At 39.2% G+C, this 25,720-nt stretch overlaps 1 protein-coding gene and 1 long non-coding RNA gene across 5 annotated transcripts in view; both read right to left on the bottom strand.

Moving 5' to 3' along the window:
- The window catches only part of npas1 (neuronal PAS domain protein 1), a 68,794-nt gene extending 65,840 nt beyond the window's left edge, over positions 1-2,954 (bottom strand). For 2 of the 4 annotated variants that reach the window (XM_038298589.1, XM_038298591.1), the window contains exon 1: positions 2,250-2,954. The gene's annotated coding sequence lies outside the window, so the exon portion shown is untranslated. The remainder of the gene's footprint in view (positions 1-2,249) is intronic. The other 2 variants (XM_038298588.1, XM_038298590.1) reach the window with 1 other exon arrangement.
- A 2,246-nt stretch (positions 2,955-5,200) lies between these two features.
- LOC119792099 lies at positions 5,201-9,629 on the bottom strand. Its single transcript, XR_005281938.1, has 3 exons — positions 9,475-9,629; positions 9,286-9,367; positions 5,201-5,582 (listed from the first exon to the last, which is right to left on the bottom strand). It is a non-coding gene; the product is annotated as an uncharacterized LOC119792099 (long non-coding RNA).
- Positions 9,630-25,720: the final 16,091 nt, after the last annotated feature.

Here is a 25,720-nt window from a genome sequence, read left to right as displayed (position 1 = left end):
CAGGTCAGCAGAGTGTGACACTAAACACATCTCCCTGACACTGCGCTGACACCCTCTGTCACAGACCCACACACTGTCTGTCAGCATTCTTCACGCACACACTATCGCTCGCACGGCAAGAGAGAAGAAGTGTGCGAGCGACTGTCTGTCAACACCCTGACTACCTCAGAGTGTGTGTTTCTAAAAGAGCAACAGAGAGAGGAGGAAAATATCAAGAGATAAAAGAAACGTAAATAGTGCAGCAGGTATACCTGCCCAAATGGAGGCCGTGATTAAAACTGAAGCAAAAAAAGAAAAAAAACCTTTAAAAATTACATTCAATCCCATCTTCTTTAGCTTTTATTATATCTGCAGCAGGCATCGGTTAAAGATCAATAACCCAAACAAGTTTGACCAAGGTTTTAAAAAGTTATTCATCATACGCCTCTTTCAGTTTAGATCCCTTTTAGTTAGATCTATAAAAAGTGTGTGGAGCAGAGAAACATAGTACTTCCCCTCTCCTACCTGTTGCTGCACGATTAGGGGTCAGCTGGATAAAAGAATACTGCAACAAATTTCCTCTCATTTAACAAGAAAAACAGCCTTAATAGGGAAATCCAAGAAGCACCACCTGTCACTCTTATTAACGTCACACCGAATAACATAGAAGGCATTATTTTAACTACAATAATCAATGTTTTTTTAGCAATACCTAGAACAAATACAGTTAAACATCGAAGTTCTAAAAATGTTGGTGTTAATATTGTCAACTGTCGATATCCAGGGGGTCTCATCACAGCTGATTTTCATGCTGGTCCATACCTAGGAGGGATATATTTTCTCTTCTGCAAACTTAACCCGAGTTCACTTCTGCCTTTGGCACAAACCCGCAGCTCCTTAAATTGAAAAAAGCCAAGGGAATAAACGTGTGTCTGGTTCTCATAAAAAGGGCCTAAAGAGAGGTCGCAAGGAAAACATCCTGCATATGCAGGTTCTGAATAGGATGGAGAGGCTCAGTAGCTCAGGAGGCTGGGGTATAAACTGTACCATCCAGTGATTCACTTTGGACTCTAGCTCCTTTAGGAGGCATTTGTCAAATCTTTGCTCATTGAAATCATCAAAGCGGACATATCCATAGTATAATGAATGTTAATAACCATTTCCACTAGTTATAACATAATAATAATAATTAAAGGAACACATTCATTTTATTTTTCTAAACATTTCTGACACTTTTTCCACATCCATCTGAGTGAGTTTATATGTGAGAATATATCTGCAGGCAGCTGCATCCTCAGCAGGTGTGGATGCAAATGATCTTGTCAGTGGGGTTTGAAACAGAGCACAATTTACACAAAAATCCACAACATAAATTTTCATTTGGGCATGCACATATTTACATTTAGATAGACACACATAGCCTGACTCATAATGTTTGCTAAATGCGATAAAGTCCGACTTTGACTTTGAGGGAAGAAGAAGAAAAGCAAAAAAAGAAAACATGGGTTTTTCTATGTGATGGTTTGATGCTGGTATTTACTTTACAACACCAGTGAAACGCTCCCTGTTTGTCACAGTCATTCTGCCAATTTAGACCACCTGCTGCAAAAACACCCCGAAGGCAGCGAATGCTACCGAGCCAGTAAGCTGTGACCAATTCAGCCTTTTGCAGGTGGAGACGAGGCGCGCTCGCGGCTCCCTCTCAGCCTTCCTATCTTCAAACAGCAGACGCGTTCAAACAACATAAACCTACACGATTATTTGGCTTATCCTTAAAGCAATGAATTTGAATTGCTAGTTTTAACTGATGAAACATACAAAGAAGTTAGTGTAAAAAAAGAGCTTTTTTTTCCTCAAAAAGGACAACAATAATAAAATAACAGGTATCAATATTTTTTCATCCGTTTAACTATTATTTTTTCTAAATGTGCACTCAACAAGGAAGAAAAAGTAATGTATTTACTTAACTATGAAGAAAAAAAAGTCAAACTAACATATAATACCTGTTTGTTAAAATTGCTAAAATCTATTTTAATTATTTTGTCCTCGTTTGAGGAAAAAAAAACAACTTTTGCAAATCATCAAGTTGGGCAATACAACAAATTAGTTTAGTAAAAACTAATTTCTAAGTGAGAATAAAAGTTTGAAGGTGAGAATAACTTTTCCAGTGAGCGTCCATGCGTTCGCATCCATCCTCCAGCAGCGCGCGCGCGGGCGCACGCCTGCATGTGTGTATTGACTGTAAGTTGTTAGATCTATTATCTACTCACCTGACGGGCATTTCCAGTCCGCGTGCGGTTGATCTGATCCACTTTGTTGTCTTCCTCTTCCTCCTCCTCCTCCTCCTCCTCCTCCTCTTAGGTGCCCCCCTGCTCTGCCGTGGCAGTGCCCACCCCACCTCCAACACCTCCTCCTACTCCTCCAGCAGCAGCAGCGGCAGCAGCGCCCCGAGCTTAGACACAGCAAACAGACACGGTGTGTGTGAGCCAAAGGGGGGGCCGGCCGGGACAATCGCGAAGGGGGTGGGCACCGTCAATCCCCTCACTTTCACAAAAGCCGTGGCCGCGCAGCCGGACGCATCCTGTTGCAGGAGTGTGTGTTTGTGACAGCGGAGGATGGAGACAGTGTGGATGTGTGTGTGACGAGCTGCTGCGGCTCTCCTTGGCTCTCGGAATCACTTCACTGACACTCTGCTCCGCTGCGTCTTGGAGATGGACTCGGATTAGGACGCAGCCGGTGTGAGAATCTCTTTCTCTCTGTCTAACTCCCTCCCTTCCTCCCTGCTTCCAGCCGGCGCGCTCCCTCCCTCCCTCCTTTCTCTCTGCCGCTCACTCATTCACTCTCCTCGCTGAGCTTCTTTCTTTTCATTTCCTCTTGGGAAAGCCGTGCACACCAGTTGTCTCTGCCTTCAGCTGCTCCCTGCCTCCCTCCCTCTCAGTCACTAGTAAATATAAAAGGCATGCTTGTACAGCCCCTCGCCTCAGCTTCCCTCTGACTCTCCCTCCCTAACTCGCTGTGTCTCATGCTTTCGTTTACCCCCCCACCCATCCCCTTCCTCTTACTCAGTTTCTTTCTCACTGTCAAAGCTGCCTTTCAAATGCTGATTAGCATAGAGAAAAGAGAGAGGGAGACACAGAAGGAAGGAGAGAGGATGCCTGAAACAAGTGGGAGATTCCATCACATTCAAACAGATTGCACAATGTGACTGCCGTTCTGTAAACACTTTTTTTTGTCACTGTAGGGGGTTATCACACTGACTGGGCACTTTCTAAAGCCTCAAAATAAATCAAGACATTTTACTCTGAAAAAATATATATTCCATCTAGTTGGCAACTTATCTTTATCCAAGATTTCTATTAAAGCTCTAAAAGAGCCAAAATGAAAATGACTGTTTATATATTCCAGTTCAAGATCAGATATTGTTTTTAGACTTTTGACCACTTTCAAAACCAAAAAGTAGAAATAGAACAAATGTTTTCTAAAAACACACAATTTTTGCACAATTTTTAGAAGTTATGGTTTTGAAGGCAAGAGAAAAGGACATTTAGTGTTCAAGTTTATTTCAAAGACATATAAAAAAGTGTGCTGTGCTCGAAGATGCTTTTTTTTGTCGGAAAACTAACAAAGTTAAACTTACATACTATCCCACTTTGAAACACGGTGCAGGCAGCATCATGATGAGGGAATGACTCAGTTGATTGATGAAGTAAATTCATTCTTGGAAGAAACTTGGTTAGAAGGCTGCAAGCGTCCCAAGGGAGGTTAACTATCCAGCTAGACAATATCCTAGCGTACAGTCAGAGCAGCTCTGAATGTTTATATTAAAGCTCTAAAAGAGTCAAAATGAAAATGTTTTTATATTCCACATGCTATTCCACATCCAGTTCAAGATCCGATATTGTTTTTAGACTTTTGACCACATTCAAAACCAAAAAGTAGAAATAGAACAAATGTTTTCTAAAAACACACAATTTTGAATCCCCACCTTTTTAAGTTCAGAAATAATAAAAACAAAAATTCAATCAAACTAACAGTCTACAATGAGAACTTAAGTTGTATCTAAATACAATGCAGCGTAAAGGTGTTATACCTCCTACATATTTTTCAATGTCAAACATTCCACAGCTAGAATTATATATTTTTTTTCACAATTTTTAAGAAGTTGTGGTTTTGAAGGCAAAAGAAAAGGACATTTAGCGTTCAAATTTATAAAAAGAAAAAAAAATTATAAAAGTGTGCTGTGCTCTAAAATACATGTTTTGGTGTGTACAACGTGCTTTTTTGTTGTTGGAAAACTAACAAAGTTAAACTTACATACCATCCCACTTTGAAACACGGTGCAGGCAGCATCATGATGAGGGAATGACTCAGTTGATTGATGGAGTGAATTCATTCTTGGAAGAAACTTGGTTAGAAGGCTGCAAACCTCCCGAGGGAGATCAACTATCCAGCTAGACAATATCCTAACATACAGTCAGAGCAGCACTGAATGTTTTGGACCAAAGTGTCTCCATCAGTTAGAATGGCTCCAGTCAATTACTGGGCCTTATTCCAGTTTCAGAATGTGCAGCAAAACATATAAACATTATATTCACAGAAACTCTGCATTGATCTCAGTAAACTTAAGCTGTTTTATAGTTTGTATTTGTGAGAAAAACATCCATGCTGTATGCTTTCCCTTCTTCTTCATAATTCTGGTGCTTCAATACAAAATCCCAATAAAACACATGGGAATTTGTGGTTCTTACATGACCAATGTGTGATGGTAATTTCACAGGGCACAGTAGATTTCCTTCAGTATTAAATCCTTATATTAAAAAAAATTCCAGTTGGTTTTTTCCTCTTTCTTTCAGGTAGACAGAGTACCTGCCTGATTAAACCATCTGCAGGGAGAAAAAGGTAACGTAGCCGCTGCTGATTGGTTATGCTGTTTGGAATTGACTTTGCTCCACCACTGCCAATCACATTATTGCCCATAGCTCCAAGCTATCTGCGTACCCAAAGTCTGCGACCAGCCAACTATGCCCAGACAGGGGACTGTGGCCAAAATGGATAACCATGTGGTCCGACTAAAGCGCTGTTCAGTGCTGGACAAACTTCAGCTGCCAGAAATTAAATGGTTCTAAAATGCCATGTCGGAGAACACCTGTATAGCCTGGAGAGCACATCTTTGCAAGGTGTAATATAGGTTTTGCAGAAATATTCGGAAGTAATCAAATGCAATATATAAAAAAATAAGGAGAGGGATAATTTAATTGACTGAATTATTCATGACATTTCAGTAGGATTTGGAGAGGTCTTTATTAAAAACGAATCTCCTACAGTTAGAAAAGCAACTGAAACAACTCTAAGCTGTAACAGAGAACACATGTATGGGCAACAAAGGTTGGAAACGTTAGTTATTTCTCATTACATCCTGCAGAAAAAATACCTGAAAATATTTTCCCCAAATGGCATAATTGGTAAGCAACATACTAATATGTTTAACCTTAGTAAAGTCAAATGTAAAATAAGAGGTAACTTAACATATCCATAATCTAAAAACGTGTTGTTTTCTTTATTGATATTTCCAGTAAAAGCAGCATTCCTTTCTTGTTTCCTCCCTGAAAGAAATGACAGAGAAAAGGTTCTTTAATGTTAGAAGGGCTTTTCTCTATTGCATATCTTCTATCAGTGTGTTTTGCAGAGTGCAATCTCTTCGATCATAATCATAATGATCATAATCTGATGTGAAAGCAGCATCAGAAAAAATTACTTGAAGAAGCTTAACAGGCTGATAAAGAAGAATGGTTCTTCCCTGGAAACTCCTCTGGAACCTCTGAAGATGATTTCACAGAGATGAATTCAGGGTTTCGATTCCTCGCCCGGGGTCTTTCTGCATGGAGTTTGCATGTTCTCCCTGAGCATCCGTGGGTTCTCTCTGGGTACTCCAGCTTCCTCCAACAGTCCAAAAGCATGACTGTTAGGTTAATTGGCTTCTTTAAATTCTCCTTAGGTGTGAGTGTGTACACCCTTGATTGGTGACCTGTCCAGGATGTACCCTGCCTCTCACCAGTAGACAGCTGGAGGCACCAGCACCCCTTGCAACCCCGCTTGGGATAAACATGATGGAAAATGGATGGATGAATTTATTCATAATATAAAGAGCCATTCGGACAACAAGCATCCTCTTAGAAAACTGTTGCCTAAGGAAGCTCCAGCCAGAGGTATCTCCAGATCCACTGTATAGAAATATTTTATATTGTAGTTTTTATTATTGTTGGATCTTATCAATACGTCCCTGCTGCTGTGTTTTAGTGCTTTTACACCAAATCCTTGATGTGCCAGGGACGAACCATTAGAGAAGATGCCTCCAACCTACAACCATCAGCATGGTTAGCCACTTAAGTAAAGCCTATAATCTGAGTTACATTAGTTTCTCTTTGGGATTCCTAAAGTATTTTGAAATTTGAATTTTCCCTGCTACTTAAATCGGTGCTGAGGATTTCCAGAGAATTGTCTAAGAATTGCCCACATGCATAATTTTCTATTCTATGGCCAGTTTTTACATGGCAACCATGTTATAAAAAAATTTCAGTAATTTGGTCCAAACAACCCCGTAGAGAGAAAATCTTCAGAGGCTCCTTAGTTCGACTTAAGTTTTATTGGATTGTGGTAGCTAAAAATATTTGAAAAAAGGCATGCTTGTTAATGTTTAGCTTTAATGTTTTAGCTCTGAAACCCACTTTAAAAACAGCTCCCCCCTTACTCTCCCTATAAAAAAAACGAAACATAATATTTTGATTAAATGGTGATACACAAGAAGGGGCACATGGAAAAAAAATATTTGTCAGAAATAACTTGAATGGAACCAAAGTAATAATAAATAAAAATTCTATTACAAAGGAACAAATGGGTGTCAGACGTTCTATCCCAATCATGCATTAGCAGAATGATAAAAAATAAAATAAAATTAAAAAAAAGACTTTGGCCTGGACACTTAATATTTGTATCAAAACCTTTTGAGGCAACAACTGCAATCAAACACTTCCTGTTACTGTCAATGAGACTTCTGTTCCTCTCAGCAGGTATTTTGGCCCACTCCTTATGAGTAAACTGCTCTAGTTGTCTTTGGTTTGAAGGGTCCCTGTTCCAGATGGCATGTTTCAAAGATGCTTATTTGGATTTAGTTCAGAGCTCATAGAAGGCCATTTCAGAATAGTCCAATGTTTTCTTCTTAGTCATTCTTGGATGTTTCTATCTGTGGCTTTTGGGTCATTATCCTGCTGAAGACCCATGACCTGCGACTAAGACAAATCTTTTTGACACTGAGCGGCGCATTTCTCTCTAAAATCCCTCTATAGTCTTGAGATTTAATTATATCCTGCAGATATTGAAGACACCTTGAGTCTGATGAAGATAAGCAGCCCCAGAACATAACAGAGCCTCCTCCATGTTTCACAGTAGGAACAGTGTTCTTTTCTTGATATGCTTTATTTTTCTGTTTGTGAACATACAGTAGAGCCGATGTGCCTTTGCCATCAGCTCCATTTTTCTTCTCATCTGTCCATAGGACCTTCTCCCTTAAGCTCGTTAACATGTAGTTAGGGAAATTCCTGTCTGGCTTTTTTACGATTTGTTTTTCTAACAACGTTGTCCTCCTTGGTCGTCTTTGGCTCAAACAATGAGAGATGGTGCGATCTGACTCTGATGTGTGGCTGTTATTTCAATGGAAATATTTCAATTAGGCTTCAGATGCAATAATATTGACAAGTTATGAGGACTAGGTTAAAACCACTAGCGTATTTCATAGTGGCTGATACCTGTTACATCATATACAAGCTGATGCTATCCTTCATTCTCTGAAACAAGTAAAGAAGTGAGTGAAGTGTGCATTTTTCCCCAAACCACCCAAGGGATTGCACTAAGACTCTATCCAACTGAGCCTGCACCTGCCATTCTGTCTACTAGTTACTAGTTTCTTTGCTTTAGACAGATAATCTGCAACTGATAGATTTGGCGTCGTGTAAATTGAATTTGGAATGCAGCATAATAAGATGAAGTTATTTCTTGTGGAAACATTCCAGCAGTTGCAGCCTTCCTACTTTAAATTGGTTTATTAATGCGCTCAGGTTATGCATACTTGAATGTATGTACTTTGTTATTTTGCAAAGGAAAAGTATGAAATGTAACGCATGGACGGGATCAGGGAAGCACACACATGCTGGTGTATACGTGAACAAATAATCACACTCAGAGACTCACTCAAGTACTCTCTCCCTCTCTTCCCCCTCTCCTCTATTCGTTCCCCTTGCCCTGAAACACTACTCAGAATATTGATACATCACCCCCTCCTCCTTTCTCTCCTGTCTCCGTCTCTCTCTCCCTCCATCACTCACTTTCTCTACTGAATACTGATAGGATGTCTACTCCGTGGTCTGAGTTTCAAATTTCTCCCTCCCTCTTTGCTCCCTGTGACGCTACACTCACTATACACAAAAAAAAATCCCCAGCAACAAAAAGGAAGAAATAGCAGAAGTTAATGCACTGAGGTGGACATAAATTCACTTAAGTACCATTTCAGATTATGTCAAGCTAAAAATGGGCTTAACATTGTGGAAAGGAGGGAAGGGGGAGTGGGTGACAGAGGAGGGAGGAGGAAAAGTCTTGCCAGCGGAAACTGGCCGAGGTGCTTGTAGCGCTGTAGCGAACCAAAAACGGGCAACAAAAAGAAGAAAGACTTGTGAAAAGTTTAAGCAAATGAAGACACATTTAGTTTTTTAACTGCTCCTTTTTTGGGGGGGGGGTACGATTTCTACCCTCCTGCGTTGCTGTTGGCCATTGGCACAGATTAGGGAGGGGGTGTTGGGGGTAAGAAAGAAGTGAATGAGGTTGTCAAAGAATCCCAATGAGACCCCTTTACTTCACACACACACTGACAAAAACCCACACAGTCACACACACACTGAATAAACCCTGCAATGTTTCAGAGCAGGAATAAGCGGAAACAAGAGAAACAACACAAGCAAAAGCGCCTCCCTTTTCTCACACAGATGAAAAAGTGGCAGGGCCCTTTTTTTTTTTTTTTGTCTATTTAAGTGTGAGTAAGTGTGTGTGACCATAGTTGCTATGGAGGAGTCTTTCTGTCTACAACAAAAGTGCAGCACGTCTGAGACATTGGGATAGGGAGTGTGTGATTTTGTCCTCCAAGTCTTCCCCAGGCGTCCTTGAAGGAGTCTTGCGGAGAATATTTGACTCAGTATGTGCTTCTGTGTGTGTGTGTGTGTTTCAGACATTGTTTGAGCTCTCACAGTCTCAGTTCAGTACCTGAGGCTTGCCTCGCGGAGCTGTACTACAGGTTTTCCCTTCACAGGCCACGGCGCTCAGCGAGTAACGAAAAACCACAAATCTGGAAAAAAAATTCACCCAGCTTAATGAATAAGTAATGTAATTAAATCCAATGCTTAGATAAAATCATGAGTCAGTTTATTTCACTGTGTGCATTTGTGTTCATACCCACTATCCTGAATTTGCTCGTGTCTGTTACAGTCAGCAGGATAGTCACACCCCTGTCTGACCTTGTTTGTCCGCCTGTCTACATATGCTATCGGCTGTGGTCACATCAATCTGAAGTCATGAGAGGACATTACACTCCTTGAGAAGCAATACAATCAAGCCTGAGGGAGAGAAAATACCCACATTTTAAACAGAATTTTTTTTATTTTAGAGACTAGAACCATTAAGAAAATACAATACAAATCATTTGCAACTTTCATCAAAAGAAATATGCAATTTTGAAGCAGCTTGTTGGCCACTATTCTCTTAAGGCAGCTGTTTACAATAAGCAAAACTGAAAAAATAACAGTTTACAACTAGTATCAAGTAGAGTTAAGAAGTTTCTTTGAATTAAAAAAAGGACTTATCTTACTGCAAAAACAAAACTCTGTTCAAAACATTTCTCTCCTTATAAAACAAGGGGTATGCAAAGTCTTGGCATCAAGTCAAAGAGAAACACATGGCTGACAGACGGAGTGAACAGTTCATGCACCAGACGCAATAGAGGTGTCAAGAGGGAGATCAACAGCCGGACCTCAAAGATGACCATGCTTGATTGCAGTAAAAAAAAGAAAGCCTATATTCTGATCTTCAGCTACCACAGTATACATGTCAAATTAAATAATACTACTTATACTTCAGCCATAGTATCAAGGTGTTACTTTATTGTATCTCTTATACTATATCCATTGGTTGTGCTGTTTTTTTACACCTCTTTGCAAGTGATGAAGTAGACTGAAAAAGTTTTATCATTATATCCATTTTATCTCCTCTTACTTTCATCTTTTCTCTTTTTTTCTGTTTATCCTTTGCTGTTCTACTTACATTTTAGTGTCCATAAGTCTGTAATACTCCCTGCATGAATTATATTATAATAAAGCTATTTACATGCATTACAAAAATAAGAGATACATTTGAAGTTTGGGGGGGGAAGGAGTCATCATAGAGATCATAGGTGACAAGTATTTACACAAAGACAAAAAGAGCAGAAAATTTATAGCAGCTATTTTGACTCAAGTCACAAAACAAAGGCAGAAAAACCTGTGGCAGTTTTATGTTAAAGCCTGATTAGATTTATAATGTGTCCTCTAACCTTGCACGTCTCGTGTAGGAAGTAAACACCATGAAAGTGCCAAATTTTAGAGCTAAAACAGTTTGTGCAGTGAATAAAAATGAAGTTGCAATATGAATGAGGAAAGATAATATCTACAACATAAGAAGCATAATTTTGTAAAATAGTATTTGTTCCCTGATAAAGTTCTTAGTTTTTTTCTCGTTTTGTCTCATCAACCCATTTTAATATGGAATCGACCTTCAATCTCCCTTAATCATGTCAGGCCAGGAAAAAAAGACCCAGTATTCAAGGGGGAAAGACAGTTTTATTTAACCAAATGCGTATTTATGATGGAACCGCAGAGAATACTATTGGCATCTAATGCTACGTTCACACCAAAAGCAGCAAGAGCATAAAAAACGCGTGTGCTGCTTCATTTTTGATGCTTGTACAAGTTTAGTTCTGATGCGCAGGTGGAAAAGTGGGTCTGATGAGCGTTGGGCGGAGCTACCCTCTCCTTTCTTTGCCTGTAAAAATGGCAGTTATATATGCTGGGATCAGTGGGAATAAAGTAGTTTTAATATGTTTTTAAGTGAGAAAGTCCACATGAAAACTTCCTCTGTGCAGTCAGTTCATCAAGATTACGATCCTGCATTCAAATATTATTTCGCTGTCGGAGCCACTCAGACCCCCACATACCAGAGGTGCTCTGTCATTGAAATCCCATTCAGCAGCAGCCTCTGGCCTGGTCGCCTCTTCGCGGCTAGACGCTGGTTTTCATGTACGTAATCCAAACTGCAGGCACCAGGATAATAAAAGTGAACATGTTTTGCCAGCAGATTTCAGCATTTTAAGTTAATTTAGGCGTTAATAAACTGTTTCAGAGGAGTGATCATAGCGCTCTGCATCAGCAGCGATGTGTTTCTCTCCCTGCAGCTCCCTGATCAGCTTCTCTGATTGGTTGATGTGGCACGTTGAGCAGCAAAAATAAAATTTTCCAAATTCAGCAGCAGCTGCATTTGCAGCGTGTCACGCGCGTCAGATGCTCAAAAGCACACGATGCGCTGCTTCAGCTGCTCAGACACGCTACTCCTGCTGCTCAAAATGCGCTGCGGGACCTTTTGCTGTGCCTTGATGCACGTCAACCATTGACTTTGCATGTAAACTAGCTGCTCCTGCTGCCTCGGCTGCTTTTGGTCTGAACGTAGCATAAGGCCGGAACCTCTGCAAGGAGGAGAACACAGGTTAGTGACCACATCTATCTGGCGGAGGATGATAGCGAATTTGTGAGTCAGTAACCTGGTCTTATAGTTCAGAGGATGGATCCAGCTAGTGGGCTGCCAACAAGACGCTGAAGGTGCCGTCTAGAGATTCCCAGAAGCTGACGTCCTGGAGGTCAGAGGACAGGAAGGGGATCAGTGAAAAGCAGATGAAGGAAGGCAAGATGATCCAGAGAGTGAATCCAAAGTCGATGTCAAAGATGTGATTGGTAGTCAGAGCCAGGAGATCAGAGGCACAAAGAGGTGCCAAAGGGAAATCCAGGATGGTGTCAGAAATCAGTTCCCAGTACGGTACACAGGCTGAAATTCAGCAGGCTCAGAGGTACAGAGGCAGAAGGGATAAGATCAGTCAATCAGAAATGTGGTAATTCTAGAGAACTCTTACCACCGGCTCAAATAATCTGGCACTGATGACTGGTTGAAGGCGGTTAAAATAGAGGCTGATTCAGGTGGATCAGATGAATTGTAATGATAGCTGTGTGGAGCTAAGCAGGTGAATGGAATGAGTTATCAAACCAGTCTTCAGTTCCAAGATCATGACATCATAATTTAACTGTAATTACACAGTTTTTGGTATGTTTCATGACAAAGGCATGACAAAGACATTGCCATAAATAAAGAAAAAAAGTGCCTGACATGTGGTAGGTTAAATGAAGGACCCATTTAGGAGTTCCCCAAAAGTCCCAGAACAATATCTAAAACACTGTACACTGCTGTACTTAAGCTAAATGCTCAGAATTTACAAGTAAGAAAGAGGCAAACTTGCATTCACTGCTGACCAAAAAGAAGGCAGTGGTCGATCTGCCACTTCCCCCCCAAAAATACCTTTGGATGTCAAAGAGTTTTTTTGGAAATTACTGATGAGTTAAAAGAAACATTTTGCAGTTTGGATGCAACAAGTCAAACAAAGTCCTGGTTTTATGATGGTGTGGGTGTACTTTGTTACTTTAGGACATCAATGACATACAGTGATTGATGGAAACAGTAGAGTGAATTGATATGAAGTGCTTTCTAGCCATAATGGCCACTCAAAGTATTTCATATTACAGTCACATTCAGTTGCCCTAAAGTCCACACATTCATTCACCAATGTAGGCAACTTTGTGTTAAGAGCCTTCACCCCATCACATGTTAAGGTAATAGAAGATGCTGAAACCAACAGAGAAAGACAAAGCTCCTAGGCACTACAGTGACTCCACCTCTGAATAACTTGAAGTGGCCTATCTAAAGTCTGGACCTACATCCAGTGTGAAGCTATGGCATTGCCTAAAAAAAGTGTTAATGTTTGAAGATTTTCATTGATGCTGAATTGAAGCCATTCTGCAAAGAAGAGATTACCAAAATTTCAACAAAGTGATTTAAAAGCCAGACACCGCAAATGTCTGATGGCAGCTGTGCTGCAAAAAATGTGGCATAACCAGAGATGAGGTTTATGGGGCAATTGCTTTTCCACATCAGGCCAGGTCAATGAGAATTGTTTTTTTGTTTTTCTATCTCTTAATAAATTAAAGCATCATTTAAAAACTGCTTCTGTATTTACTCAAATCATAACCCAGGTGGACAACTTAATGAAAACCATTAGTGAGCACAGCAAATTAACATAAATAGCTCATAACTCGGAAGGTTAATTGACAACAAGTCAGAAGCAAAAAAATAGCAAAGACCATCTGAGAGTCTAGAGGCAAAATTACAGATTAAAGTTTACCTCTATTTGATGTGCGTCTGAGGCAGTAATACAAGTAATCCCAGAGCTGAACTGGCATTAATGTGTGAACAAAGAGGAGTGGCGTCCAAAAGCATTTCCAACTAGCACAGCTGTTGTCATTTTACTGCCTGCACAACACTGGGTTGTTTTGTAATGGGTCGCCTTCATTTCGTCTGAGCAAATTGCTTATGTTGAGTGACTGCAGTTTCACAAAGATATCATTTTCTGTTGCATCTTTGTTAAACCTGAAGTGTAAGAAAAAGATCTTTCTTTAAGGCTCCAAAGCAAATGGTTGAAAAGATTAAACAATTTATAAACACTTTCATAATAATAACGTTGGTGAAGTAAAGAGGAAAACTGAAATCCAGCAGTGAATGTTTAATTTTAATGACTTCAGGTGGCAGAACGTTAAACAATATCCCTACAGAGGCTTGGACACACCAGCTATATAACTGATGGAATTACCAGTTTTAAAAGAAACTCAGACATGTTGGTCAAAACTAGAAGAGATCAATTTAAAGTGAAATGTTATTTGATCAGAGAGAGTAAATGATCCATTTACAACACCTTTAAAAGCAGGAACTTTTCTATATTTGTTGTTGTGATTATTATTTTTTTTTTTTTTATTTCAGGGGGTTGAAGTCAACCTACTGCTGATGTACCTCATAAAGTGTATTAGCTGCCCAATCTAAGTTAATAGGAGTATTGCAAATGGAACGATAACCTGACTGCAAGATACAATGTTGTGGTGTAGAAATGATAGGCTGGGGATCTTTTCAACCAAAGAGTTAGAAAGAATCAACAATAATCAAAGGAAATAGTCTGAAGAGAGAAGGAAGAAGAATTTAGATTAATTTTACCCTTAAAAGATTTTTTTTTCTGGACTGAAGAACACTTCCTTTAGTTCTGTAAGTTTTATTTATTGAAATTGAAAAGGTGAACCTTGTATATCCACGATAATGCATGGTAATTATCTTCATACTGGTGTCCACTATAATAAAATATACTTCTATACTTCTGCTGAGTTATTTTGGTTCGATCAGGGGTTGACACCTGTCATATTTCAAACAAAAAAACAGTACATAATGAAGATCAAACAGATTTAACACAACATAGTTAAACTAAAATATAATTAGACATTCAGTTTGAGCATTATATACTCAAAAAGAAAAATATTTGTTAATGGATACAGACACATACTGTACAGAAGAAATGGTTATGAATGGAATTGAAATGATAAAATTATGCCGACTTCATCATAACTGAATTGGGGCCATATTGATAACCTGATACAGCCGATGACTGTTTCATCCCCGTTACACTGGTTTCTGACTATCTTTCCATAAACCTTGAAATTCTTTCGAAATAGCACATGCTCTTCTGAATATCCAAACATTCACAGATTCCTTTTGAAAATATGCATCTTTGAAGCTTAATAGGCTTTGATCTCACATCAGAATAAACATGTTGACCCCATCACATGTATGTGAAGTACTGTGGTCCTTTCAGATCGGATTTCCATAATTACATATTTCAGTTGGTGTTATCACCAAAAAAATCCAATAAAATACATTTACATTTTTTGTTTTAATGTGACAAAATTGAATTGGTCTGAATATTTTCGCATGAAAATGTAACCTGGAGGATTATTTTGCGATAACCAAATCATTGTTGGAGTAAATCCCTGTCTATTGTGCTTATAAAGAGCCAGGACCTGTAGTTGAAAAGCATTTGTTAGCCCAGAAAGACATTATCAACTTGCATTTTCTGCATCCAGCCCTACAGTGGCTCACATGAGTGATAAGCATAAAAGGATGTTTAACAATAACTGCCACTGGTGGTAGATTATATTCCAGATCTATCAGACAATAACTCTTTGAGGCCATGTGGCCATTATGGAGCCATTTCCTCTTTTGTTGAGTGTGCTCTTCCATATTTCATTGAGATGCATATCTTTCTCTCTGACTGTCTGCCTGTTCTGCTATTCTCCATTCAACAGTGACCCATTGCACCCTGCCATACAATCCCTCACCTTTCTTGGTTTAAAAGTAATTACCACTTTAATTTGCTGTCCGCTATTGTGCCTCAGCTTATGTGACTGGATTGCTGGTAAGGTGCGTGGGTCCGTGTATGCATAGCGCCGATAATAATGTGAACTAATTTGCATAATTAATTACAGCTAATTAACTAATTGTTAATTTATCAGCTAGAAATAAATGTACAGACCTGGATTTTTGCATGACGATTGTGATTATTTGTGTTCTTTGTTTTTATCCAAATGTGCTTGAGCAACAAAAACAACTAACACCTAAAAAAAGCTGACGAAGAAGGATTTGTGACATTTGTAACATGAAATTGTTCATTTTTTTTTTTAAATAAGTGAATATTTAATTATTATTTTTGGCTCCAAAAACAGTGTTTCTATAGGTGTAAATGGTCTCTTGGAAAATTGCTGCCGTTGTGCATGTAAACAGGTTCTTGTATTTTTTGTTAAAATATAAACGAAATAAACTAGAGGGGGGATTCATGCTTTAAATTTAGGTGTGTGTGTGTTTTTAGTTTCTCTCCCATTGGCCCAATTACTCAAGAACCAAAACCCCATAGCTCCCCGTCTCTTTGCTAAAATCCCTCACCCCTTTCACCTCACGGTCCCAGTGGTGGACAACCCAAACACAGCCCCCCTCCCTCCCCCAACCCCCGGACAGCTCTGCACTGCCAGATTGTCACAATGGCCCCAACCCCTCTCCAAGACCTCCACTGTACCTTCTGCTCCCCTCGTCTTCAAACGTCCCACTCAATTATCAGCATCGCTTCCGCTTTGTCCCTCCTCTGCAGTGATCTTGTCGTTCCCCTCCTTCATTTATCCCTTTGACTCTTTTTTTTTGCTCTCACCCTTCCCCTTCGCCTCTAACATCTGCCCCCCTTTCTCTTTTTCCCCCCTTTTTTTTCCACTCCATTCTTCCCCCTCTGCCCTCCTCAGTCCCAGGTGAGCTGACGACACAAGGAGAGCAAAAACACACCGCGAATATTAATGGTTTGGCCTGAATATTAATCAACTGTGCATCTTAATGATGTATTAAAAGAGGGAAAAAACAAAGAGCCACCTCCAGGACTATACTACCTTGATACACACATACTTTTGCAGAAATGCACACATTCACAGAGCTGAACTATCTGTCCTGCTCTGTGTAGATTAGTTAAAACAGGGCCTTATCCTCCAACCTGCTGTTTAAATGCTGAGCGTCACGTTCAAGACAAATGTGTTGTCTGTTTTTTTTCCTCCCAGTAAATGAAGATTCCTCTTCTTTCCCACGTCCTTCTCCTCTATCTCCTCCTGTTGCTTTCTTCATTTTCTTTTTATCTCCCTCTACTCGTTTAGTTCTCGTTGCCCCATTTCACCCTCCCTCACTCTATCACTTTAGATTACCCCCGTCTCTCCCGTTACCTCCCCCCTTCTCCTCTCCCAGCCTCACCTACTCGATATTCCAGCCTTGTTCTCCTGCAGTCTCCAACACAACTTTCTGACCCACTTCCTCTCTCCTCCCTGGCCTCCTGATCAAAGCCTGCAGGACGGCATCGCCTTGGGCAGAGAAGAGGGAGAGCGCGGGAAGGTGGTGGGGGTGGATGGGAGGGATGAAGGGATCTGAGCTGGAAGAAGAGAGGAAGAGATGGATAGAGTAGGATAGAGCGGCATGAGAGAGGGGAACAGAGAGATCACAAGGACAGGAAGAGGAGCCAGGTGCCCTCTCAGCCCAAGGACAAAAGCTTTTCCTCGCTGATCTCTCTCGCTGCGAGTTCTGTCAACGCCGTCATTCCTGGTCATGTACGATATGTGTGACAACGCCGCTGACATTAATGTAGTGTGATAAGAAATAAAATATATTTTCTACTGCAACTGGAAAACAACCCTTTGTCATAAGTGATGGGCATTAAAATTCAGCAGTATGTTAAATAAATCACAGCTTTAGATTACATGTCCCATCCTGTTACTTTAGTTGTGTTTCAGCACATTGGCTAAGTGGAGATCTGGATCTCAGCAGATGCAGTTATTTATGTTCAATGTCTTTCAATTAAAGTTAAACCATTTCTACTTGAACAGTGTGTATTTTTAAAATAGGTTTATTTGTAAAGCAGTGATACCAATAAAGTAACTTGCGGAATAATCATAAGTTGTTTTTATTTTTATCTTTTTTCCCCATTCTGTTAGGTTATAACCAAAAACAAAGCTTTTTTTTCTCTGAATTTCATGCTATAAAAACACTAGTTTGTGTATGATTATGAATTGGGAGGAAAATAGATGCCTATAAAAATGTTTCACATTAAAAATCAGAAAGTGGGGTTTGCACCTGTATTCTGTCAATACTTTGTGCAGTTATCTTTCAGAGTTATAGCAGTTTGTCTTTAGACGCCCTAAACATCTGTGGAATTAAATACATTTTAATAATGGAGATCATTTTATAAGTCTTATGAGAAATAATTTCTTTGTGCCAGGCTTTGTTATTCTTTCCAAATGTGCTAGGTTATAGATGACAGAACCATGAAACAAGACAAAAAAACAACAGCAACAAAAAGACAGGTTACATGATTTAATATTGGCCAATATATTGTTAATGTTTACATTTTACAGCTCTTTAGCAAATTGAAACTTTATTTTCATTGACAGGGTATTTCAAACATAAATATAATTTGGTTTAAATGTTTGCAATGGTTAGAGCTTTGTGTTAAGAGTACATGTTCTGCTTTAAAGGTAAACTTAAACTTTTTCCTTAATTTTTGTCATGTCTTTCTCTTAAACTATGAGCAGCCTCTCCACTGCAGAAAGGGGTGTCTAAAATCAGGGGAAAAAATAACTCAATCCTACGGGAAAAGCTACTGAAACCAAGTGAAATATTTGTCCATGTAGCACCATAACTTTTTATCATTTAAGATTTAAGAAATGTAGAAATAAACACATTTCACCTAAAATTGGAGGTTATGTCTTAAAACAAGACAAATCATCTAACACATCTACATATAAGATCTTTTCTATCTTACTAAGAACACAGTCATTTGCAGTCCCAACTGTATATCACTGTAAATGTCTGTGTTTATGGTTGTGTTACAGGTCACAGATCTCATTTGACCTGATCACCTACTTCCACATGCCTGCTCTTTTCCACCACATGGTGTGTAAACTTAAACCAGCCCTTTTTGTGTGTTTTTTTTTTTTTAACAATATATTTCTTCTTACCCCTCCCACATGGAGACTGGTTTTGGAGCATGCAGCTAATAGATTTCCCCATATGAGCTGCAGATCTCTGCAGGTCCCCCAGATATATGCCATGTGCTCCTGGCTATATCTGTTTAATGCGTTCCTCTAGCTAGGTTTGCAGCTGTGCCAAACAATTTCCTTATTTGGATGATAGATTGAATTTAGCTTTAAAGCTTTGGATAGTGTTTTTAGTCCTCTCGCTGCTTTACCCTTCGTCAAAACTTTTTCACTGACCTGTCTGTTGTGTACTTTATTAATAATGATGCCCATTTGTTGCTCTCTTTCAACATTTTTAAGAAAAGCTAAATTCAAAGTCAGATCCGACTTTTCTTTGATGGACTATTTAGTAGGAGGCTTCTCAGAAATAAAACTGGTTACAGTGGGTTTTATTTGTTGCCTTAGACTAATATATATTGCCATGAACACACATTTCAAACATTTTGTATATATAAAATCTGGTTAACCTTTATCCTTTCCTACCACTTGACAATTATAAAACACTTTGAGTTAATCTGTCACATGAAACTCCATCAAAAGTATTAAAAATTTGGGTTTATAACATGTTAAGAGAATGTAAACCAAATTCAATAACTATTAATGTTTTTTGCAAAGAGCTGTAAATGACTTGCTTGATAGAAATTCTTCTCTAATTTACAGCTTTTTTCTTCACCGAGCTGCTTTCTCAGCTCTTGAGTTTGAGATGCAAGGTCCGACTATCCCAGCGGCCGTGTCGTTCGGGCAGTAGGGGCGAGCAGGAAGGATGAAGGAACACCAGCCCATTTGTACCCAGAGCGAGGTGGCTTGTTCTTTAACATTCCCTGCGCATCCTGACAAAGAGCACTAATTATAAATAAATTAGGGACACGACACGGTGTGCCACTGGGGGGGGTGGGGGGATGGCAGCCAGCGCAGCCACAGAATAGGGAGGCTGATAGAGAGAAGAGGGAGCGTGAAAGAAATAGGGGAGAAGGCAGGGAAAAAAGAGCAGACAGGAGAGATTTGGCAATGACATGGAGGAGCAAGCAGGAGAAGAAAGTAGATAAGAAAATAGAGAAATGGAGTACGGGGAGGCCTGGGGGATATAGAGGCGAGGAGCTGGGTGTGAACGAGTGTGTATACAAGGCCTGAATCCTCAAAAATATAGCTTCAACATACATCTGCTGCCAAAAAGCTGATGAGATTCTCACTAGATGACAGAGCTGCTGCAATATATTTCGAGCAGAGATAGAAAAGAGTGGCAGGAAAATTAACAACCAAGCCGATATAGAGGAAAGAAGTGTCTAATAAGAAGACCTGAAATTAAAGGATCTTCAAAGAAAGAGCAACGAGGAAAAACAGTATCCTCCAAAGCTGTTAGGAAGCAATTCTGGGTTTTCTTGAAGTAAATAATACAAATCCGATTAAAGAAATTCAATACAATAATCATAAAGTGGTGATATCCGGGAGAATCTTCCACACACTAGTAGTCAACGCTCCCAACCTGCCACTCAGGCTTATCTGAGATGACTTGTCAACCAAGTAAGTACGCACCAAGAGATGGAGCTTCATGTGTGTGGGTGTTTGTGTGAAGAGGGTAGAGTGATCCGTTTACGTCTCATGGTGCCTTGTGTCTTCGCAAGCGCACGTAAAAAATCCCGCCTGCACCTGTTTGTTGTGTTAGGCTCAGGGAGCATGAACGTGTTGCAGAGGCAAACCCTTGCTTCTATCTAAATGGATCGCAGCTCAGGAGTGTGGAGCGATTTCTCAGAAGCTGACATGTTGCACGGAGACAGACAGACAAACAAGCAGGAGTTGGATTGCGTGTTTATGCTGTTCAAGGTTGTGTCAGGGCCCCCTGAAGCTCTGGAGCGATGAGCTTAGCGGCAGCAGGAAGAATAGCCGTTGTCTTTACCCGCTGGCATTTCTGCATGTGATGCTCCTAAATGATGGACGAGCAGGCCTGACTGGACTTTAAAACCAACTTATTTTCTTTGGGCAAGCTTAAAGTTTGAGGTCAGAGGTTAGCCCACTGTAGCTCACACAGAGTAAGGTCGAGTGACTAACACAATTCAGATCTAATGCAGCTGAGCTACAAACAGGCATAATGTCAGGGAAGAGACTGGATAAGAGCAAAGGAGAGTTCAGATGCTGCATTTCAGATTCCCCTAAACACACACTCACAGCTGCACACAGCTAACGCTAAGAATTGTCTTTTTTTTTGTATTGTCCAACGAGAATACTCTCCATTTGCAGAACAGTGCAAAGTGCAAATAACATGAAGGAGTCAGGGTTCTCTATTATCAAGGTTTACGCAGTCTCTAAACTTTTTTGCACAGAGGAGATTTAAGAAGAAGAAAGGTAAAGAAGGGCGGGAAGACAAGAGAGGAGCAGCTTGTTGCATTAGCATTCTGCCAGCAGAGAGGCTGTCTGTTTGCCTCTGGCAGGAGCCGAGAAGAGGGGGACACTCTCTGCATCCTCACACAGCTCGTCTATCTCTCCCTCTGTCACTGTCTGTCTCTCCCTCTGTCTGTCTCCACCTGTCTCGCTTTACGCCGCCTCTCCCAGAGTCTGTCTGTTACATTTCTAACTCCACGCCGCTCCTCGCCTGTCACTGTTTCTTCTCCTCTCTGAACAATTTCCTCCACAATCTTCTCGTATCTCTCCATCACTCAGTCTCCGTCTGTCATCTTTCTGTTTATCTTTCTCCCTCCCCTAATTTCTGTTTTGCCCCCTTTCTGTTCACCTTTGTTTCCTGTGTTTGTACATCTCTGCCTGTCTGGAAATTAGGCTATCACAGCCAATTGGGGCCTGCCACTTAAACTGATAGAAAGCTTTGAGTCATAAAGCCATGCGGCTGATCTGATTCGTTCCACGAAATCTACACATTTTCCATGAGTCAAGAAACTATTTTTAATTGAAATGTGTAAAATGTTTCTGCAAAAACTTAAAATGAAACCGGAGTGGCAAGAAAGGACGCTGCATTCGTTTCATCAATGCTTCTCTTTCTGTTTACTGTTGTCTTTTAAATAGCAAAATTAAACATTTCGTTTTTAGATATTAGTTTTATGCTGTTTTCAAAGTCCGTTGAGTCAGTGTCCAGTGAAAAGGTCAAATTCCCAATCACAGATTTGTATGTTTTTACATTTGGGTCATTTTGAAGATTAGAATGTCCAGTAAATTAAGAAAAATAGTTGTTATGTTATTTTATCCCTTGTACACTCATGGTGTGCACACCATAAAATTTGTTTTAATCTTATTACTTTGTCTAAGCAACTTTTGATAAAATTTTACCTTTCAGTCTTCTTTATAAGTAGCATGTTTTCGGTCTATTAGATAGTGACCTCTTTTCCCAAACCCATCTCCACATGTTTCCACATTTAGCTTTTTATCTTAATCTTTCTAACAGGCGATTGGTTTTGAATCACAACTGTCTCGTATCTGTTAATTACTTAATCGAACACCTAGCTACCGCTTTTCAGAGGCTTTAACTTCTGACTTTGACTAGGCCACTCCAAATCCTTAATATTGTTTTTTTGATCCATTCAGAGGTGAACTTGCTAGTGTGCTTTTGATCTCTGTGTTGCTGCATAATCCATGCACGTCTGAATTTAAACTGATTGCCAAGAATTCTCCTTCAGGTTTTTGTCCTGGAGAATTTAAAGAAACATGATTTAGTTGAGATGAGGAGCAAAGCTGACCCAGACCATCATATCACCACCAGTATAATGTTCTTTTTTTAAATAGGGGGTTAGCTTAACAGCTTTAACAGGATGAACATTAGATTTATTACCAATTGAAGAAGAATTAAGAAGAATTAAACTTTATGGTCATTACACTGTCACAAGTACAGAGCAACGAAATTAGCAAACCCATCCCCTTGGGGAGCAGTGGGCAAAAAAAAAAAAAAATTTTGTTGAATGACCTTTAAACATTCAACTGATTGCTATAAACAAAGAACTAGAGCGAATATTTTTAGAAAGCACTGCATACCATAGTAAGGGCAACAGATAAGAACGTGTGCACATAATGTTAGGCAATACCAAAAAAAAAACTGATTTGATCCTGGACAGGATGCTAGAACAAAAGAGTCACTTTTTTGTGAATTCACATGTAAAGGTGTAAAATGACCATGCAGAAATATGTTCACACTTGATAATAACACTAGGTTAATATCAGGTCTAACGCTAGGTTTATAACTTGATATATCAACATGGACAACAGTGTGGTAATCATACCATCACCATCCTGACACAGCGCCTGGTCAGGCATCAGTAACTTGGCCCGAATCACGCTGGCACTACTCCATTCAAAATGAACAATATGTTGATTTTTAACCCACTAATAAATCACTCATTTAAGAACAGAAGTAAGGAGAAAGAGAGACACAGATGTGAGTTATAAAGTCAAATTTAAAACATTAGTTAGAATCTTGTATGTAGGTGCAATTTTAAATCTTTTACAAATATCTCAAAAGGTGGTTTCCTTTTCAGGGTTTTACTCTTATTAATCTAAACGAAACAGAAACAAGTGGATAAGAAATAATGTTTGCATAGGGCACATACCCATTTTTGGTTTGGTTCCTGCATCATCAGCTGAGTTCTGTGCAACACCCTGAAGCATTATTATAACTGAACCTTAATGGTGACAAAATCACCTAATCTGCTTTTGGTTTACTGGAGGAAGAGATTTAATATAGAAAACCCTACATGCAGTGCAACGACATGCAGTGTAATCACAGAAAGAATTCAGAGATTGGAAATATCTAAGAAATGATATATACTTTAAGGTTCTCAACCAGCTTAGTTTAACCAGAAAAGGAAACAATGAGAGCGCCAAACTAAACACTGGATCCACCCTAAAAGAAGTCAAGTAATTTAAATAGAAATTCATTCAATATATTTCCATGAAGTTCATATTAAGTTAATTAAGAGTTAGTTCCTCTTCAGAATAATGTGAGTTAGACATTAAATTTCTTTCTTGCAAAACCAAAGTAGTCTACCTTCTTTAGCAGAATGAGAGCTACAGATTGTTTGAGTCCAAATAAATACAGATTATTTCCAGAAAATTGAAAGATTTTCTTTCTTCTTTTCAAAGTCTACACCATGTTTTTCAGGATACTATAGTCTATTCCTACTCTGACCATTAGCCCACAAGGGCTGTGATCCAATGTTTTGCAGGTTGTGTCTCTGCTCAACACATTTGATTCTAATTGCTAAATTACCTCTGATGTATTTCTGCTTAAACTTCTTGTTGTTATATTTAATTTGTAACAGTTAAAAAACATATTTGTTAACAAAACCATTTGATCTAACTGCTAAAAGATGCATAGAATTTGTTTTACTTCCATTCAATGTTAACAAGCTAGTATTTGTTTCACGCTGCAGATTTTTTTTTCTGCAATTAGGGTTATGATGGGATTTTATTTTATTTTTTCTTATTACCCTGCAACATTGATGTGACTAAATGTACCATAAGATGATACGTAAAATACTAGCACCAGAGGGCTACACAGATGTAGCAATGCGTTACAAGAGGTCAATGGAGTTTCAGCCATGGCACACTAGCTGCACCTCCTTTTTAGGGAAATTTGACCCACTGGTTTCAATGTGAGTTAATAGAAATTCTGTGGTGTTTTAAGAGCATAAAACATGCAAGCAAATGGGTTTTGCGAGTTTTAGGTGGTCGGATATCAAGTATACATATGACTCAGAGATGGGGGATCTGGAGTCAACAAGTCATCTCTCTGTCAGGTATTTGTTCTGCTCAGCCACTGAACCAGGTAAGTCCAATCTGCACAGGTTATTTCACTATGCAGATTGGACAGAAAAAATACATGACATAGAGAAGACTTTTTGAGATCACCCATCTCTGATATGATTGCATATGATCATGTGACTTGTTACATTGTCTGGTCAGTGCCTAAAGATTGTGAAACAAACATGTTAGATTACTTTAAGCTTTGACAAAAAAACAAAGTAGTATCACAGTTTATTTAAACCACAGCATCTATATTATGGAAGGGATGGTCAACTCCACGTCTCAAGAGTCTGTATTTTTCATGTTTAAGACATTCTTCTAATTGGACAGAACTCGATTGGGTAACGCTTTCTGTTACAGTACATCAAAAACCATATAATAATATGGTAATAACATAGCAAGCCACACTATTTTACTTGGTAACAAGAAAAACCTTATTTGGTAATTACCCAAAATATAAGTAATTACTGGCATGTAATTATTACAATTGTATGTTACTATGTAACAATGGAGACATTTGGTGGGTAATTACTGTACCATTAGGTTACAACATAACGGTTTTTATCATTGGCCACCACCTACTACCAGATTACAAAGTAAATTGTAACTTATGATCAGGTAAATAAAGCATCATAAAACAGAACTCAAGTTACATATAAATAAGAGTTTACTTATGAAGTTTAGTTTGCTGTCTTCCAGGTTTGGTTTTCTGTTATATGTAAGTAATAAACTGCATTTTACCACACAATAACACATTGATTTATTGCTGCAGATGAAATGACTGAGCTACCTGATAGTAAAAATTAGAAACCTGAGAAGTCAGAGTTTATCTTGTCTGCCTAAAATTAGAAGAACAGCACTTACCAACATTTTCCATAAAGTTTTTTTTGTTACCTGGTAATATAGAGTAACTTGCTATGTTATTACCATCCTATTACATCGTTACTGATGTACTGTAAAAGAAAGCGTTACCAACAAATGATTTTAGAACTAGTTGCAAATTTCATGACATACTGAAGACATAATTTAGTTGTATTTGAGCAGGAGAAAATCTCAAACTTGGAGCACGCTGCCTCTTGAGGACTGGCGTTTTCTGTCTGTGATCCATGCTCTTCAAAACCATGTCCAAAGCTCCTTAGAGAGTATTACCAGTACTTGATGGAGTTTAATTAGTAGTGGTC

Source organism: Cyprinodon tularosa, unplaced genomic scaffold (genome assembly GCF_016077235.1).
Source record: "Cyprinodon tularosa strain WSP-4 unplaced genomic scaffold, ASM1607723v1 ctg41, whole genome shotgun sequence".
NCBI classification, from domain to species: domain Eukaryota; kingdom Metazoa; phylum Chordata; class Actinopteri; order Cyprinodontiformes; family Cyprinodontidae; genus Cyprinodon; species Cyprinodon tularosa.
This window is presented reverse-complemented; position numbering and strand designations above follow the sequence as displayed.